Raw genomic sequence first — 18880 nt, forward strand, 5'->3', positions numbered from 1 at the left:
TTCGTTATTTTCATTAATGAAGTGTCAGCGAGGCGCGTCATTTATATTTGTTTATTATTTGCGAAGGCTAATGAATCTTTTGTAGCTTTCATTGTTATTAAGTTTAGTGACAAATGAAAATAACGAAAGATACTTAAAGGGCGGTCACTTCTGACGTTTATGAAGAAAACAAAACTAACTTGATATTGGAGCAGTCGGTAGTTTTATCTATGCTAATATTTAAAATTCGAATCTGTCTGTCTATCTGATGCTCGTTCACGTCCATACCAGTCAACCGAATTTGATTAAATTCGGCATGAAGTAAGTTATAATTATGCCATTGAAAAATTTTTTAATCTAATCTAAGTAAAAGTAAAATGTTAAAGCAATATAATTGAAAGAAACAATGAGACGGATAAAGAGAGGGAAAGGTCGCTTGGCGGGGGCATACCGCTTTTTCCGTACGTGACGACTTCTGGCACTTCACTCTACTTTAAGTCGCGTAAAAGAAATTTGGGTCCAAAAATAATTGTAAGAATATTATCGCAAATCACTTAGGTATATACGATCACGTTATTATTATAAATAAGCGTTAAGTATCTAAAATATCAATGGTAGAAAAAGTCCGGTTGATATTCTAACATCCATAAACGGCGAAAAAATAATTAAAGTGTTTTGTACTATTTTAGTCAATAGTTACCCCATGTAAGGTAAGAACTTAAAGTAACTTTGTGGTAAAGTATTTTGTATAACTAAATCCAGATTTGTATGCCTAATTACAAGGTAAACTTCATTTTAAATCTAGATTACTCAAAAAGGATTAGGATGCTCATCATTTAAAGAATTCGTTACTATAAAGATACGAAGGACGATAAGAGAGTGTCATCTTTAATTTTTTACTATTCCATTTTTAAATTATAATATACTGTTCTATAATATATATTTAAATCAACGCGGAAATTATAGACGTAATTGCCAGGTACATTTTAGGCATTATGTTATAAAGTTTATAATTAACTGCAGAAAAAAATAATAATGAGTTCTTTCTATACTTTTAACTCGTATCAATTTCTCACTACAAATTATAATTTATTTTATAAAAAATAAAATAAATTATACAGAATTACATAAATAATACACAGAAGCATAAAGCTTACCTTTTTATATAGCCTATTATTTAAGTACCTACCCTAAAAATTTGTCAATATGACGAATTAAATATACGTATAAATATTACAAAAACGTGTCGTTCGTGCTCAGCCTTGCCATACCATCTACTTCGTTACCTATTTCGGTATACCCGAGTTGTTACCAAAAACGCCGTCGGAGTCAATCACCTAACGGTCACATTCTAAATAAAGACAGCCGTATACAAATTCTGTGTGTTTAACTTTGTTACGGCGTTACGTTCCAGGATTACGTGTTATGAACACTGAAATGCTTTTGTACGGAAAGAAATAAATTAAAGTTGACGTTCGATTCGAAAGAAAAAATTCAAAATTAATGAATCTGTTTAGGTCACTAAATTACTGAGATGTTTAATGTATTTTTGTTTTATTGTGAGTACTATTTTAGTTAATTTTCTACTAAAAATATATTAAACGAATGTCATGTCGTGCTTTGAAAGTTTCAGGGTAAATCAGCTCACATTCCTTAAAATTACACACAAATATTTTGTCATTTTTAACCAACACATACATACAGAAAATTTCTTTACATATAGGTTGTGAAGATTTACGGTTCATTAAAATAATTAATGCTAAGATGCGGTGAGATAACAGTACAAGCTGCAGCCCACATTGTAAAGTATTGTTATCAAATACACGCTCCACTCACCCGTGCAGGTGATCTGGCCGACAATTCTACTAATAAATTGTCACTTTATCGTAATCGAATCGAAATGTAATCGATATCGTTCAGCCGTTTTCCTATTCTATTAGCCGATTAACGCAACAATCTCGGTACAATTGGATCGGAATTTATTCGGGATCGTATCATAACCGAAATAAATAAGTAGAATTACCCCGGTTACGATTAATCTGAGGTTTATTTTTGCGAGGAGTAGTTGCGGTTAGGTTGATGTTGGATCGGAATTGAATCGGCAACATATAATGACAATTATAAATTAGTAGAATTGACCCTTAAATAAAAAGTCAAACACATATGCTTGATAGCAATGCGCCATTTCAAATAGCAACAGCTGCAAAAGAGCAGTATGTAAATTAATGTTGTCATTTAACAAAATATAAATAAGAACCCACAAAATAAAATTAAAACTAACAGACCAGTCTATTTACGTCATAACGTATAAAGTTTTACTATTAAAATAGTCTTTAATGCCTCCGACTTCTTTTAATTATTTAATACTATTAAGGTATATATCCACGTCCATAAATTTATATTTCATTAAAGGAACATATAAAATTGTCTTTTATTGGACAAAACTCAATTTTTTTGCAAGGTATCGGGCCTTTCATAAAATAGTTGAACAAGTTTTAAAATACTTCGGTATATGTACCATAATATATAATACATATATTAATCAAAGAGGTAGATATTCTACCGCCAAATAACAGTACTCTGTATTGTTGTGTTCCGGTTAGAAGGGTGAGTGAGCCAATGTAATCCCAGGCACAAGGGACATAACATCTTAGTTCCCAAGGTTGCGCATAAGTGATGTAAGGAATGGTTAATATTTCTTACAGCGCCTTTGTCTATGGGCGGTGGTGACCACTTAACATCAGGTGGCCCATATGCTCGTCCACCAACCAATGCCATAAAAAAAAAGAAGGTATAATTTTTCGCTTTCGAATTCATTGACTAATCTTGGAATTCGGATATATTCGTACCTAATAACTTTATTTATAAGAAATGTTATGTGCGTTTTTTTTTATTAGTTAACTTGAACATGTCAAACGGCTTTTACCTTTTAGGACATTGTTTATTTTAAAGAGAAAGTCGCAATGAATAATATATTCAGTAAATCAAACTGTCGAATTAGGAATGAACAGTTATTTACACATTTGGAAGCCAACATTGGTCACTCAGCGCTTTGAATATTAAGTTTGGTCACCAAGCAATACACGATAATCCTTTGAATATTGTGATACCTATTGTGTACGTAGTCTTTGCGTCTGTTTAGTTATATATTTACTAAAGATAAGCTTCGTCTTATGACCCCTTGAGGCGGGATTTCCAACTTGTGCGTAAAGCTTCCCATGGCTACTTTAAATATATTGGAATATCTTCTTTTTAAAGTTGTTGAGCGTTACGATAACACTAAATCATTCATAATATTTGCGTTACTGATATACATGTCTTTTGTTATTTTGTTATATTCAATTTTGCTTAAGTGCTGCCTTTACATGTTCTGAACCAACTTGTTGAATTGAGGTTAAATTTTTACCAGAGTATATCATCGAGTCGCTATCTATGACGTCATGATGGAATTTATCATATTATATTTTTCTAAAATTACTCAATTGTGACATACAAAAACGTACCTATTCAAATATAAATATAACGGATAAAAAAACCATTTATATGGAACTCTCACTCGAAACTAGTAGCAAAAGGCCCTTCCTTCCGTTCAGTTCCTTCGAAAATGAAGATTGAAGCGTTATTAGGTAGCTAATTTTCTTCCTGTGGGTTGAATTTATATGTGTTGGAATTTAAAGCAACATGTTACTTCACGGTGATAATCATTAACCCTGAGGACGAATTTCAAAATGTCAATACCTTTATATTTTCGAAATATATCGTAATTATTTCATTTTACTTGATTAAAAAAAATGTCGGATGATGTTAGTACCTAATTGTGAAAGTGATTTATACATAAAAATCTAATGTCGGTTTATGTCGTAAGATTGCAATGTGACTTGTGAGGCCATGAAGTATTATTGTTTCTTATTTTGTTATCGTTTGCGAAACATGAACATTTGATTCTATATACACGTCTCTTATGTCAGACATTTATGCAATAACATGTATGAAACTATTATACTTTTCTACGACTTCAAAAAAAAGAAGGAGATTATCAATTCTGTTGTATTATTAAGTATTAATTTTCTATTTAATATTTGTTACCTCGCAGCTCTGTCATTTATAAACCAATTTGGAAATTTCGTTTGATTTATTTCATTAATTTTGTTTCGAGATGACACATCTTCTTTCATTCAATTTTAATTATGAAGAAACAATTTGTAATCGGTTAACTTTTTGATATAGTGATTAGGGGTAAATCGGCAAGGGGGTAAAGTCGTACCGATCGAATTTCTGATGGGTTCGAGGCTCGAGCACCTTTTCATTGATTTTCACTTCCAGATACAAGCTAATAAAACTAATTCTATGTTATTAAGTACTTCGTGCACACTTAAAAACTAAACACAGAAATTATTTATGAAATTACGTAAATATTTTTCATTCATGTATGTATGTACTACTACTACTTAACCAACCAATACCTGCAACATAGTCTTTGTGTTTTTGTTTTCAATTTAAATATCATGTTTAAAAATATAATACGCTTTGTTTAAGAAATTAATTGCATTACGTAATAGCAAGTTATTTTATATTGTTCGCGTAAGAAATAACATCTTCCTTAAACGCTAGACGAGAATACAGTTATATAGGTGAAAGTAAACAAGCAATACGATAGCTGGAACATCATTGTTTTTCAACAAAAACTCGTGAACAATGAATTTTCTAGAAGTATTCAACTGGTTCTATGATTCGCATTTGCATTCAGGAATGGCGTATCGTGTCGTGAAGGATACGAGAGCCATTGGACTTCATGAGGTGATAGTAAAGGTAGTGAAAAATGAGAGTAGGCTTTTTGGAAGACCCTGGCAACAACCAGGATTAATAAATGCCAGCCAGAGAAATATCAGGAATGGCATATAGTATTTTAAAATTATTTAGCCACGTCACAAGAAAAAATGCAAACTACATAAAATTCCTACGTTCAAGGCAGAGTTAAAGGTATCAGACCTCGCTGTCGGACGATGACTGATCAAATTATATCTGTAGTGGGCGGACAATAACATAAGTGTACTAGGATGACAAGTGCCAAGGAGAAATGGCGTAATATCCTGAAGAGATTAACATCAGCCACCACTTTATGACGACCGCGACTACCCTGCCTGAACGGCAAGAAAAAAAGAAAAAGAATGGCAGTTGTTGGATACTCTTTGTCCTTTGCTGAACACACTACACTACACAGAGGGTGTATGTAAAATTTCATAATGGCCGGTACTACGGAACTAATAAACAAGCTTTATTCGCATTTATAATATTACTCAGAAAATATGTAGTTATTTTTTAGGTTGATGCTTTAATTTCAATTATTCTAACTAGGTAGTTAGTTTTTAGTACATAACAATAAAGTTTTATAAGAAAATGTATGCACAAATTTTTTTTCATAAAAATAAATTGTGTTGTGTTATATACACGTAAAAAATATTTATAATTCATGAAGTTTTGCGGTTAAATCAACGCTTGTGAAATAAACATAAATTATAATATATGACATTTGAAATGTAATTTGTTTTTGTCGAATAACATATTAATTTAAATGAATTAAATAATCATTTTTCGTCCTCTCAAACTTTCGACACTGCTGTGAAGTCTAATACTTTAAAAGAAATTTCTGCTAAATCAACTCCTGAAAATTCTCCTTTTTCCTTTAGTCAATTTACTGATAGTGATGTTAAGAAGAACATTTTAGCAATAAATTCTGATGCCGTTGGTTCGGATTGCATTAGTCGTAAGATGATCCTCCCAATCCTAGATATCATAATTCCTGTAGTCACACATATTTTAAACCAATCCATTATCCTTTGTGAATTCCCTGAATCCTGGAAAGACGCACAAGTCATCCCCCTCCCCAAAAAAACAAATCCTTCATCTTACACTGATTATCGTCCTATATCCATTCTCCCTTTCCTGTCTAAAGTACTTGAGCGCCTTATTCACAATCAATTAAACCAATACCTTTCAAAAAATGTCCTATTGAATCCTTTACAATCTGGCTTTCGTCCTGGTCATAGTACGACTACGGCTCTGATCAAAATAACTGATGACATTAGATTAGGAATGGATAATCAACAGGTTACTGTGTTGACATTATTAGATTTTAGTAATGCTTTCAACGCTGTAGACTTTGATATTCTTCTTGCTATTTTGTGTTCTCTTAACATATCTCCTAAAGTAATCGATTGGTTTCATTCTTACTTGTATGGGCGCCGGCAACGGATAAGAGTTCAAGATTCTTTCTCAGAATGGGCTCCTATAACTGCTGGCGTTCCACAAGGTGGCGTGTTGTCTCCCCTCTTGTTTTCGGTCTTTATAAGTACCATCACTTCTCATATATGTTCTCTCTATCACCTGTATGCAGATGATCTTCAGATCTATTCACAAAGTAAAATTGCGAACCTTCCTGAAACTATACATTTAGTAAATAATGATTTATTAAATATTTCAAAGTGGTCTACTGCATTTGGATTACGTGTAAACCCAAATAAAACACAGGTGCTGATTATTGGTAGTTCAAAATTAATTTCACGTATATCTTTTTCGGATCTCCCGGCTGTACACTTTAGCGGTGTTAACATACCGTTCAGTGTTACAGCTAGAAATTTGGGAATTACCTTTGACCAGCACCTATCTTGGGAACCACAGATAAGTGAGATTAGTAAAAAAATTTTTGCAGCCGTTGGCTCCCTTCGAAGATTACGCAACTTTCTACCCATCCCTACCAAAATTATGTTAGCACAGTCACTCCTACTACCAATTCTCGATTATGCTGACGCATGTTATCTTGATCTAAAAGAGGAGCAACTTAATAAACTTGAGCGTCTCCAAAATCTTTGCATCAGATTCATATTTGGTCTTCGTAAATTTGATCACGTTTCTGAATTTCGTAAAAAGCTCAAGTGGCTCCCAATCCGGCTTCGCAGGAATACTCACATCCTTCAACTTCTGTACTGTATTCTGTTCAATCCGTCCTCTCCTTCATATCTAAAAGAACGTTTTCAATTTCTCAGTTCTTCACATAGCCATAATCTTCGTTCTGAATTTGGTGCTAAAAATACCTCCCCATACAACATCTTTTTATAGTGACTCATTTACAGTCCATTCAATTCGTCTTTGGAACTCTCTTCCACTAGAAGCAAGACGTGCACCAACTATTACTTCTTTTAAAAAAATTATAAAAGAGCACTATCTTGCTTCATGAAGAAATACTGCAATTCAATATTTTATTTATTATGTAAGTATCTATAGTATGTAAATGTATATATTTATAATGTATATGTATATTATATTGTTATATAATTATATATTTATGGAATATTTATTTATGTATCGTATATATACATATATATATATATATATTGTATCTATTTTTTTTTTTTTTTATGTATTAAATAATTTGTACACCCCTACCATCCTATCTCTCTCCTCTACCAAAGGTTGCCTGGAAGAGATCGCTGTTTTAGCGATAAGGCCGCCTATTGTACATTTTTCTTTTCTTTGTTTTTGTTGTACTCCTATTATTTTTGTCTATATTGGTGTGCAATAAAGAGTATATAAATAAAATAAATAAACATAATTAGTGTGTAGAAATCATTACAAAATTGTTCAATATGTTCGCAAATTGCTTATTCTATTGAATATGAAAATGTATTTTGGTAATTAATAGAAGAGTAAGTTATCAGGAAGCAATGTTACAACGTTACTTGATACTGAGAAAAGGCGTACAAATAGTAACAAAAGACGAGGTCCGTAATAAAGATCGTGTGTCAAAGCGTGACGCAATGCTGTCGGCAAGTTGGAAGGCAAGTTTTGTAGGCTATTCTGTCAGTTGTTTGTGAAACAATATTATATATGATATCAGTCACAGTTTTTTTTATAACTGATCAGAAGCTTTTGCATTGTTTTCAATGATTAATTGTTGAAACAGCAGTGTAAAAAACAATAATTAAAAAACTTTAGGAAATTTTTGACAAAGAGTATTTAATACACAATCACTGCGTTTTGCGTTGGAATTTAACGTCATACATACATGTGTAGATTGTAATAATAATCGAAACAGGCTGCTTCTTCGAGAAACGTTACATAAAAAAATATTTCTGCTATTTTTTTCTGTAAAGTATTTTTTGGAATGACAATAAATGGTACAGATAAAAAAGCATCTTTTATATATTCACCGTGACTGGATATATAATATTTTTAAGTCAGTATTCAGTATCATAGTCAGGTTAGTATAAATAGTTCTATTTTCTTTAGCTTTGTATTTATCACACAGCATAGCGTCTCCTCAGGGACGTATTATGGACAAAGAAAAGGGCACGTGCCGTATCTCGTCTTACGTGATATAGTTGAACTTTATCTGTAGTTGTTGAGGACTAATTACATATTTTAAAAAAAGCGGATATTGTGTGTACATACTAAACGTTTAAGTCATTTAAGTTTACTTATCTATACTAACTTCTGACCAAATTCTGGACCTGAAAAAAATGGATATGACACCAACTCGAACTCCAAGGGCGCTTTTTTATTACTAACATCTGACGAAAAACTCCCAAAATGCGAGCAAAGCTGCGGGCGATAACTAGAATTGATTATGTTATGTACACACCTACAATTGTGTATTTATTAGTAAACTTTTTGATTCATATTTGAGTTTGCGATAAGATCTGTCAACTGCAGTAAATTTGCAATAGCAGTGGATTTTATTTATACAAGATCTTTATTTATAAAAGTTCAAAAACTCAAAATTAAATATAGGTACTTTATCCAAGTAGGATTTACAAGCATTTGCGAATCGTCTGCACAAGATTATATTATATAAGAATCTACTACCGGTTCGTACCTAATGTAGATACTGAGAAGAGCTGGCAAAAAAACGTACTTACTCGTTTTCACGATTTGCATTAAGATAAACGAAATGTATGTAACAATGCATTTTTTTTTTTTTTAATAATTTACAAAATTCTGTATTTGTTTTAAAATGCCATTCTTCCTTGAGGATTCGTTGATAGATATAAAATCGTATCCTTAAGTCATAGAAGAAACTTTAATGCATTGGCAACATTAAATTCTTGTCAATTATGTGCTCTTTGTTAGGTTTGACAATTTATTCATTTTTTTTTTATAATTTGAAAAATATAAAACCTATCTTAGTTGAAATAATCTGTGCCCTCTTTTCACAAATAAAAGCCAAAAAAGAAACATTCCTTAGTTAATACTTTAATTAAGTGTATATTTAAATTCAATTTAAAAATAATTCAATATCGCTAGATTATAACAAACAAAACAAGATATTTCTTTAACGCTTACGGAATAAGTCATGAAAATATTATGAATCAGACCATATATTTACAAATTTTTTTTAGAAAGTTTTTGTCGCGTATCTTTTTTTTATTGACAAATAATTTGTACAAATTTCAGATAATTCACAATAAGGCGCCAAAAGTTCGTATTATCGACAAATTAGCTGCAACATGAATCATCGAGGTTGAACGACTTGAACGTTCGACAGAGACATTAGCGTTGTGTGTAATAATAAAAGCTTAAAATACTATGTCTGTGTGTAAATTATATTTTAAAATTATTATGGACACACAAGTAAACAGCAATTTAAATAAAATCAAAATATTTTGAATCGTCAAGTGTTCTATATATCTACATCATAATATATTTATAGTAATACACAAAAATGAGTATTATGGGATTAAAAAAAATTATATATATACATATTTCTAAATTTTATAATAGGCAGTCATGCAGATTTAGTTTATAAGGTTGTCCATTGAGCATGCACTGTAAAAATATAATCTATAACCAACTATGGGAATAATAATGTTTTGCCCCTTATTTATTCTATCTCATTCTAACTTCGAACCGAAACACAAGAAATACTAATTATTACGTGGTACTTAACCAGCTACTAGTAGTTGTTCTCTTTCTAGATAAGCTTGTATTTTATACGTTTAATTTGAGTTCGAAATTCCAGCAAGCGAACTCGTGAGCGTTTTACATGTGTACCAACCTTGAACTCTCCAAGAGGACACGCCTTTACCAAAAAAAACATACAAGAACGGATGAATAAGCGCGATGTATGTGCTTAGAAACTTAATGTATAATTACATTATATAGTTTCGTGCTTGACGTATTTGGCCTATTTTATAGCAACTCATTCTAAATTCAAAATCGTCGCTTTTTCGAGGCGGTTATAGATCTATTCCTCCACGAAGGCACGCCCCTCCACGTTAAATTATTGTCGTCTAGCATTAGTATGGGTGAATGACGCTCGTGTTTACAAGGTGTCTTAGTGTGTGTGGGACGACTATGAGTAAAGTCAGCAAAAAAATACAAATTAAATTTTATTTATTATAGAAAGAAATATTTTTTTAATACCGAACCGGTCACTAAAAATATGTTTGTAATTATTTAGGAAACAATTTACGATAAAGATAATTATAAATTAATAACTAAGTTGGTTTTGCATTAAATCTCACAAGCTTTACTATTAGATGAACTATGTTGCGAGGCCTTTTAATTTTTTATTTTATGGGATTTATGTTTAATTTTATTGTTCTAATAATATTATTATAAGTTCTTCAAAGCATTCGTGGGTGGCTGTTTGTTGGACACGAACTAGCGATTAAATGCTTCAATAATGTCATTATGACTCACGAAGGCATAAAGGGGTGAGATAAACCACGACTCATAAACTACACTACGACGAACTAAACGACGAAAAATAAACTACACTAATAAACAGTCGTTACTTTGCTTACATTAATTTATACTTTTGAAGTACCCATTAAAAAATATTACGATGGGTAATTGTAAAATTCGTATTTGGAATATGATAATGTTACAAATGGCGTATTATACTGATTGTAATTGAAATCAGTAGAACTGGAATGGAAATGTCTACAACCGACTTAAGATAATACGCAATTTTGACACGTGTATCCTTTAAATGTTATCGTTATAACAGCCAGTTTCGCATATAACTCTTTGACATTTGACAATCATGTTCTGCGGAATATACCTATTGATATTAGAAAATAAGCATCAGTCATGATCGACGAATAATAATATTAACGTATCTTTAATACTGAGCCTAGGCTGTTTTGGCTAGATTAGATAGACTATTTTCATTTCGAATGCATTTAAAGACATTTCATCGATTGAACGTATGGCTATCAGTGAATATTAATAAATGAATTGCGTGTATAAATTTAAATTTAACACAATTATGTTTGTTTTCATGTTCTATAGAATAACATACTTTGAGGCAGTTCTCATTCGACTGAGTATAAAATGTGTACGTTTCAAGCTTACGTACTACGTAAAAGTGCCGCTCGAAACGTATCAGGAAATTTTGAGCATAAAAAAGATGACGTATAGAATGAGCTAGTACTCATCTATTGTAAAATCTGCAACATATTAAGTATGAACGCAATAGGTCATAAGGACCGCAACGAATGTATTGAAATCGACTTTAACGTATCTACAAATAAAACATAAGTTGACAAGTATATTGGTACTTATACCATTTTATTGTAAAATGAGAAACCAAAATGACGTTCCACTAGTTACCATACCGTTGAATAGCAATAAAAATATTGCTCTGATGATGTATTGTTTGTATGTAGTCGGTTTATTGAATAGTGAGTTAGTCAGAATAAATACAGGCACTAGGCATCTTAGATCTAGATGAGCAACGCTCTGTAGTTGTTTTATGTTCTTTACACTGATAGCGTATATGAGCGAATGTGGTGCGAATTTATTTATATAGAAAAAAAAAATCACGCGATTGAATTCACCAGTACTGTACGTCAGTTTCTAAAAAAGGAGGTCGGTTACATTGTAATCTTTTAAAGTAGATTAAAAAGTGTTTTGTAAATGTCAAAAGCCTTTCGTCGACAGCGAAGGTGCGCCGGGAGGGTGTGGCGTGACCCACATCATGACACGTCCCTAAGTGTGTTGTACAATAAACAGGCGAAGCGGGAAGCCTGTCCATTCTTACTGCAGTAGCTACTGTCCACGGTTTTGTTGTATGATCAGGGAAAATGATTCTTTAAAGAGGCCATATTTGAATCGGAACATAAACTTTTTTAATGTACGAAATTTTATAGCTACTTAATTCATTAAATGTCATTTCCATTTCTTCATCAAAACGTGTTTACGTTCACCTTTAAATTGTTTAAATTAATAATTAGGCTAATTTGATATAAATTCTAGCTAACGAAAAATTGTGTTTATTATAGTATAACAGTTTTAATTAATTTATGTGACTCGTTATGTTTACCTCGACTGTGTGGAATAAGTCAACTCCCAGTAGGACAACCATCCCTAAAGCCAGCTAAAAACGAACATTAGCAAGTCTACATTATATGCGGTCAAACTAAATACTTTTTTGGCAATATTATTTACTACTAATGATAATAATAAGATACATATCTAAATATGACTTTTTTACCTATTTGAGCTTTAGATTGCAATACGTTAAGAATTAAAAAAAATATTTATTTGTATGGGAAGGTTCCGTTTTTTTTCTCAAGATACGGGAAAGAGAATTTATATCAATAGGCTTAGCTTGGGAAAGCGAAATGGTTCTACAATATTTCCCAGTATTGTTGATAAGTATATGTTTATGTATGTGAATGAGTTAACAATAGTAAACGCGATAATGGCGTAAGGAAATATTGAAAATTTATGATTATTATTTGCGTAGAAAACTATTGGTTGTGACGACTTACAGTTATCTGTGGTTGTGTTGATTCTTGATTATAAAGAAGTTTTTATTTATATCTATGTATTTCGATTGAAAGTTTTTAATTTAGTCTGTATTATTGTTGTTCTTGTCATATTAAAATACTAAACTCTAGCAAAATAATAGAAATATTACGGATTCCGGACAACATACTTGTGGAGATTTACTTGTTTAAAAAAAAAAAAACTTAGTCTTATTATTCAAATTGGTTAATAATAAGTATTACTTTTTCATATTTTTATTACTTGAATAATGTATAACATTTCGCAAAGTCAGTCTAAGAAAAAAAAAAATTGTCACTCAAATCGTTGACCTTATTCGTTTCTATGCTATCCAATTTTACGGAAATAATGAAAGATTGCTTTCGAATCTTAAAGATATATTACTTTTCACACGGACATAAAAGTGACTGCCTTAGTATTAGTCACTTTTCGTTTTAACGCAATAAAAAACTGTAGGCTTACTTCCGGAATACAGATTTGCCGACGTACGATATCCGTTCGCGTAGATTAATTATTGAAATATTGACTCCCTGCGTCTATAGACGTTTGATGAGCCGGCATTTTAATCGTTTGGTTAATCACTATAAATACTTAATATGTCCGGTGATTTGAAGGGGATTGATTAAAGTGTTTGATACGCTCGATTCCCATCCAAATAAAAAATCTACCAAATATAACGACGATACGAAATATAACGACGGATACGAGATGTCGGTTATTCTGTCGAACGATATCTTCAGTTGGCTCTGATCAGTGCATTGTGCGAGAATGTAGTACAATCTGACGGAATTATCGGCATCTTGTTTAGTCTACAGTCTGCTGGGAGTCTTGTGCCGTGTGGTTCGATGGCCGCATTCAGATAGCCTTATCCCAAATCCGTGTGGTTAGGTCGGACCAAACATAAGTTTGTTCATAACGCTATGAAATAATATTTGGGTGTCTTTACTGAAATTAATGTGTTAAATTTTATCTTTACTAGGATTCATTACAATTTCATATTATATAATTTTGAATGTACCTAAGCTGATACAAAAATAGTAATTATTTAGATATTTTATAATATGACTAAATTATTTATATAGGTGCCTATTAATAAGTTTTCGTTCTGGCGTTCTCTAAGCAGATTTGATTCAACAGACAATTAATGCTAAGATATAAATATTAAAGACTAACAAGGCACCCATTATAATCATTTGTATATACACAGCATATAATAATAGGTAAATTAATGACCATTGTAGAATAATGAACGCATTACGCGTATTTATTTAGCTGAGTACACATCTGACTCATAATGATTTATACTATTACGTTTTTGAATTACTATTTTCTTAAAATACAGACTCTTTTATTTTATAAATTTTATAGTAAATAATGGCTTCGAGTAAACTGAGACTACTTTAAAAAAAATAAGTTTTTTTTTAATGTTGCTCGAAATTATATAATTTAGCTCTGGAATTAATATATTTATTTGTCATTTACTAAATATCTCAACATAATAAATTTATCTTTAGTTTAATTAAATGACATTTTTTTATATTAAACCAAAGGCAATCTTATACTGTTTAACATATTATGTAGTCATTAAGAAATAATTGTTTGTATTTAAAAAAAAAAAATCTCGAAATATATATATATATATATATATATATATATATATATATATATATATATATATATATATATATATATATATATGTAATTTTATTAAATATAAATAATATATAATTTTCTGTATCAAAATTCAACCGTAGCCCAAAAATATAAATATTTAAATCTCTAACACAAATATAGCCGAAAACGATCATGTCCGACTTAGATTCGAGTTCATGTCCGAATTGTTTATTCTTGATCAAATTCCATCTTAAAACACAGAAAGCCGGTTTTTTATTCGTATGTGTTCCGTATGTAATGATTTAATGTATTACATGATTTATTGTGACAAATTTAATCACTTCTAGTTGATTAAAATCTTTTCTGATGGACTAGACCAGGAACTAAACTCTTTCTAACTTATAATTTGGTAACCAAACGAATCTGTAGACGTAATCTGTAAGTAGAAACTCGAAAAGCACCGCAGACCACGAACTGGAAGACTAGAATCATTAATTTATTGGATACACGTATCAAAATTAAGCCGGTTGTCAACATTTCCCGAATAAGATATGAAGTGAATTCTTACAGAATCGCACTGCCGTTTCCAATTTCAAATTTGTCACGCGAGTCTAACAAGACCTAATAAAAAAATTCGACTAAATAGGTTTATAGGTTAAATTCGAACGATGTTAAGTATTCATGGTTATATATTTAAAAAAAAAAAGATTAACTATTATATATTTCTGATTCTTTTTAAACTATTTATTACGACATTACCATTTTTAACAGTGCGTCAAGTCTTGTATTATAACGATTCTTTAGCTTTATAATATGGACAATGACATCGAGTATTGATTTAAGTAAACATATCGTAGAGTGACATCATTTATTAAAATATTTATTGGATATGAGTCAATCGTCTATTGCATTATTAGAGTAACCATAAATACGATAATTGATGAGACAAGGTGTATTATTGATAAAACATATTATGTCCTGACCTATTTATGTCACGGTGGATCATTCTTAGGTGACATTAGTTAGTCAATTGACAATAACTGACTCTAGTAGTGAGACATACTGCACAAGGGGTGCGCAAACATTAATGTTATTAACTTAGTGCCTTATTTCCCCTTAATGCGGGATTGTAAATTTAATGCAATTAAACGCATCAAAATTCAAAGATCTCAATGCTAGTGGCTATGGCGCCTTGGCGAAGTAAGGAATGGCTAACATTTCTTACAACGCTGATGTCAATAGGCGTTGGTGACCACTTACCATCAGGTGGCCTATTTACCAATCCTAAGAAAAAATTAAGTTGATCAAAGTCTTCTGTAATGATCAGCACAGTTTACATTTAGATGAATGAAATATTTTAGAGGATAATATGGTAAAAAAATAATAATGCAAAATTATAATTATATTTGTATAGACACGTAGTATATGTCAGCTATGTAGGAAAAAAGAAATGTTACGGAACATTATATATATTATTATTGTACAATAAGCCCCATTAATTTGTAAGCTCTTAATTATGCAGAAATGCAAAACAATCGCGTTGTTTGGCGACAAATTAATAAAAGCTAAAAATATACAAATTCGAAATAAATAAATTTCCATATCTAAATCGACCACAAGATTACGATATACGAAGATTTGCTCCAGTTACCTCAATCGTTAACAAAACGAAGGCCGTATATAATCCATTATTTTATAACTTTTAAATAATACAACAATTTTATAAATATATAATCTGTGTAGACATGAATAAAAACTTTTTGAAAAGAAAAAATGGCGCAGACCTTTATACCAGGCGTCAATGACCTGAGCTATGAACTCGCATGCTACAGCTGATTGAATCTGGATAAACATTTATTAAGAATTATGTAATAACGATTCAAATCAAACTATAACAAATGAGGCACGAAATTTAATCAATGTAATAAACGCGTTAGGTCATATTGTTTACAGCTTTTAGATGTGGCATAATGTAACGCGCAATGAGGAATACAAAACATTATATATATTACTGATTAAACATAAATCAAGGAATGACAAAATTTAAATTTGGAAACACCTATTCTATTTTTGTAAAACAGAAATAAAATATCATCTTTGTCAAGTCGCTTTTCATTATTGACATTTGGAATGTTTTTTTTTTATTAAATGTTATAGTTTTACTCCGATGAGTGATAAATTACGGTTTTTGTAGTTTGCATATACATACATACATTAAATCTATTTATATTTTTATTCTCGTAGAAACTAATCGAAGATTCAAGTTTTGTTTTAAATAGGAATAAATATTTTAGTAGCGTTCTAATTTTAACATTTTTTTTTGTATTCATAAGAAAAATTTAGTATTCATAATTGGAATGCATTCGCCTTCATACTCTGTACTCACCTCTTTCTAATTATGAATTTATGTTGCAATTTTGTGCATGTGACCCAATTCTCCGTTTTCGGCGAAGCGAATCAAAAGCTTTTTATTACTTTTAATAAAAAGCTTGATAATTGGAAATACTTGATCTTTTTAATTTATATTTTTGCCAAATAATGCATCTATATGAAAAATTAAATGTAAACATGTTTCAAACTTAAAAATTCTGAACTTTAGAATACTTAGTGAAATATTATATTATTCAAGTGTAATTAATAAAAATAATTTTATGTATAATTTTAAGTAAAGTCTAAGTCATCGACCTCAGTTCGCGAAAAGACACTCACCTCGTTCAAGCCAAAACTCGATTATAATACATCCGACAATGCACATTCCCGCTGCATCACTTTACGAAAACTCCCAAACTTTGTACTATATTAAAAAAAAAACATATATCGATTCCGCTTATCACCTTATCTATCACTTGTGAATCTATGACGCAAGTTTCCGAACGATTATGACCTCCTTTTTTTTTGTACAATAAGTTACACTGTCAAGTTTAATAAAGAAGGATTATTAAAATTTGACGTTTACGTTAACGGACAGTAACCGTCGTGGTGTCGGTTGACATGAAACCCATGCAAGCGTTGGCGGTAAACTGGCGTCAGCCGCGAGACCGGTCAAGTGAGAGCGCGTTGTGTCATCATGCGTTTTCCATTTGCTACACAGTGTTCGTTTTGTACTGAATAGTGTAATGCAGATGATACGATTCCGAAATAAAAATGACACAAGATTATATAAACAGATCGATGAATGTGGAACTTGTTACTTCTGAACTGAATATAAATAAGAGTAGGTAATCTTAAATTCATACTAGCTGCTCATAAAGCCTATGTTTAAACGTAGAACACATGTTTTAATCATTCGTTAATTATATATGTAAAGAATATATATGATTATATACAACCTTCTTGTTGAACAAATAAATTCGTTGCAATATGTTTAGTAATGATTATATATATTATGTCATAAAGTTTATGAGAAATATTCTTAATAGAAAAATCGTTAAGTAATGCCGAGGACACACGTGGAAAGTAATTTCTATGCCATTAACTTTTGAGCAAGGTAATATTTCTGTAACACTGTGTAATTAAAACTGTGTTTATATGTGTGTGTTAAGGTTTGAATGTTTATGCTAATAGGTTAATCACCCACCAAAGATTGTTCGAGCACGTTTTTAAGATCAGTGATGTTACTATGGATCGTCTAACATAAATGATTTAAATGTCGATTAATTGCCTCGAAATTGCTATTGGATTACTTCCATATATGTTTCAAGGTATCGAAATAATGGAAATTAAGTTCTTAAAAATAATTTAAATAAGAAGTTTGAATGAATGGCATGACGTAATTATTTAGTACTAAAAGTTTGTGCAAAATTTCAGGTCAAACTGTTTTTTTGGAACAGGTTTGACTTTAGTTACAAGATTAGATCAATGGTTAAAACATTATATTTGTTTGTGTATGTGCGTATGTGTGTGTGTAGTATGACATCAGAGAAATAAGTACTTTCCAGCGTAACATAGATTTTGGGAGACATTAATTTTATTACTCTGCAAACGGAGCTACGGGTAAATTCGCGAATGAGGAAAGATTAAAACATGTATGCAAGTTGTACCTATATAAAATTTCAAAACAAACATTACAAGGAAAAGGAAATAAATAAAGTACGGCCTTCCGCGATCAGGAAGATCGTAATAGGAATAACGTATAAAATTAAATTATACGGTGAATATCACATGCGCTTCATGTAAACATAACTCATTTTATGGTATAAAATTCTAGAAAAGTCTATATATTTAATTTCAAAACGTGTTAGGAATATGTCTTTTAAAAAGTAGTAAAATTGTCTATGTCTATATCTCACTGTTTTTCATTATATTTGGCGATACGGCAGATGCACTATGTCCGTAATAATTATATCCATTAAAGTTTTTGTTTTGTGTGTTTATTTCTCATTGTTAATTCGTATTATTTTTAAGAAGAAACTTGTATCAGTTGTTTCTTAAGTTTTTATATCAAATATTTGTAACATTTAATTAAGTGCACCATGCTAGTTATTGAAAAGCTTAC

At 30.8% G+C, this 18880-nt stretch overlaps 1 protein-coding gene across 3 annotated transcripts in view; it reads right to left on the minus strand.

Moving 5' to 3' along the window:
- The window catches only part of LOC125068066 (unconventional myosin IC), a 51627-nt gene that overhangs the window by 24272 nt on the left and 8475 nt on the right, over positions 1 to 18880 (minus strand). The window contains exon 1 of one of the 3 annotated variants that reach the window (XM_047677057.1): positions 17095 to 17393. The exons of the other annotated variants lie outside the window; for them this stretch is intronic. The gene's annotated coding sequence lies outside the window, so the exon portion shown is untranslated. Of the gene's footprint in view, positions 1 to 17094; positions 17394 to 18880 lie in introns of those variants that run through there. 3 annotated transcript variants of the gene reach the window in all.

The sequence above is a fragment of the Vanessa atalanta genome, chromosome 13 (assembly GCF_905147765.1).
Source record: "Vanessa atalanta chromosome 13, ilVanAtal1.2, whole genome shotgun sequence".
NCBI classification, from domain to species: domain Eukaryota; kingdom Metazoa; phylum Arthropoda; class Insecta; order Lepidoptera; family Nymphalidae; genus Vanessa; species Vanessa atalanta.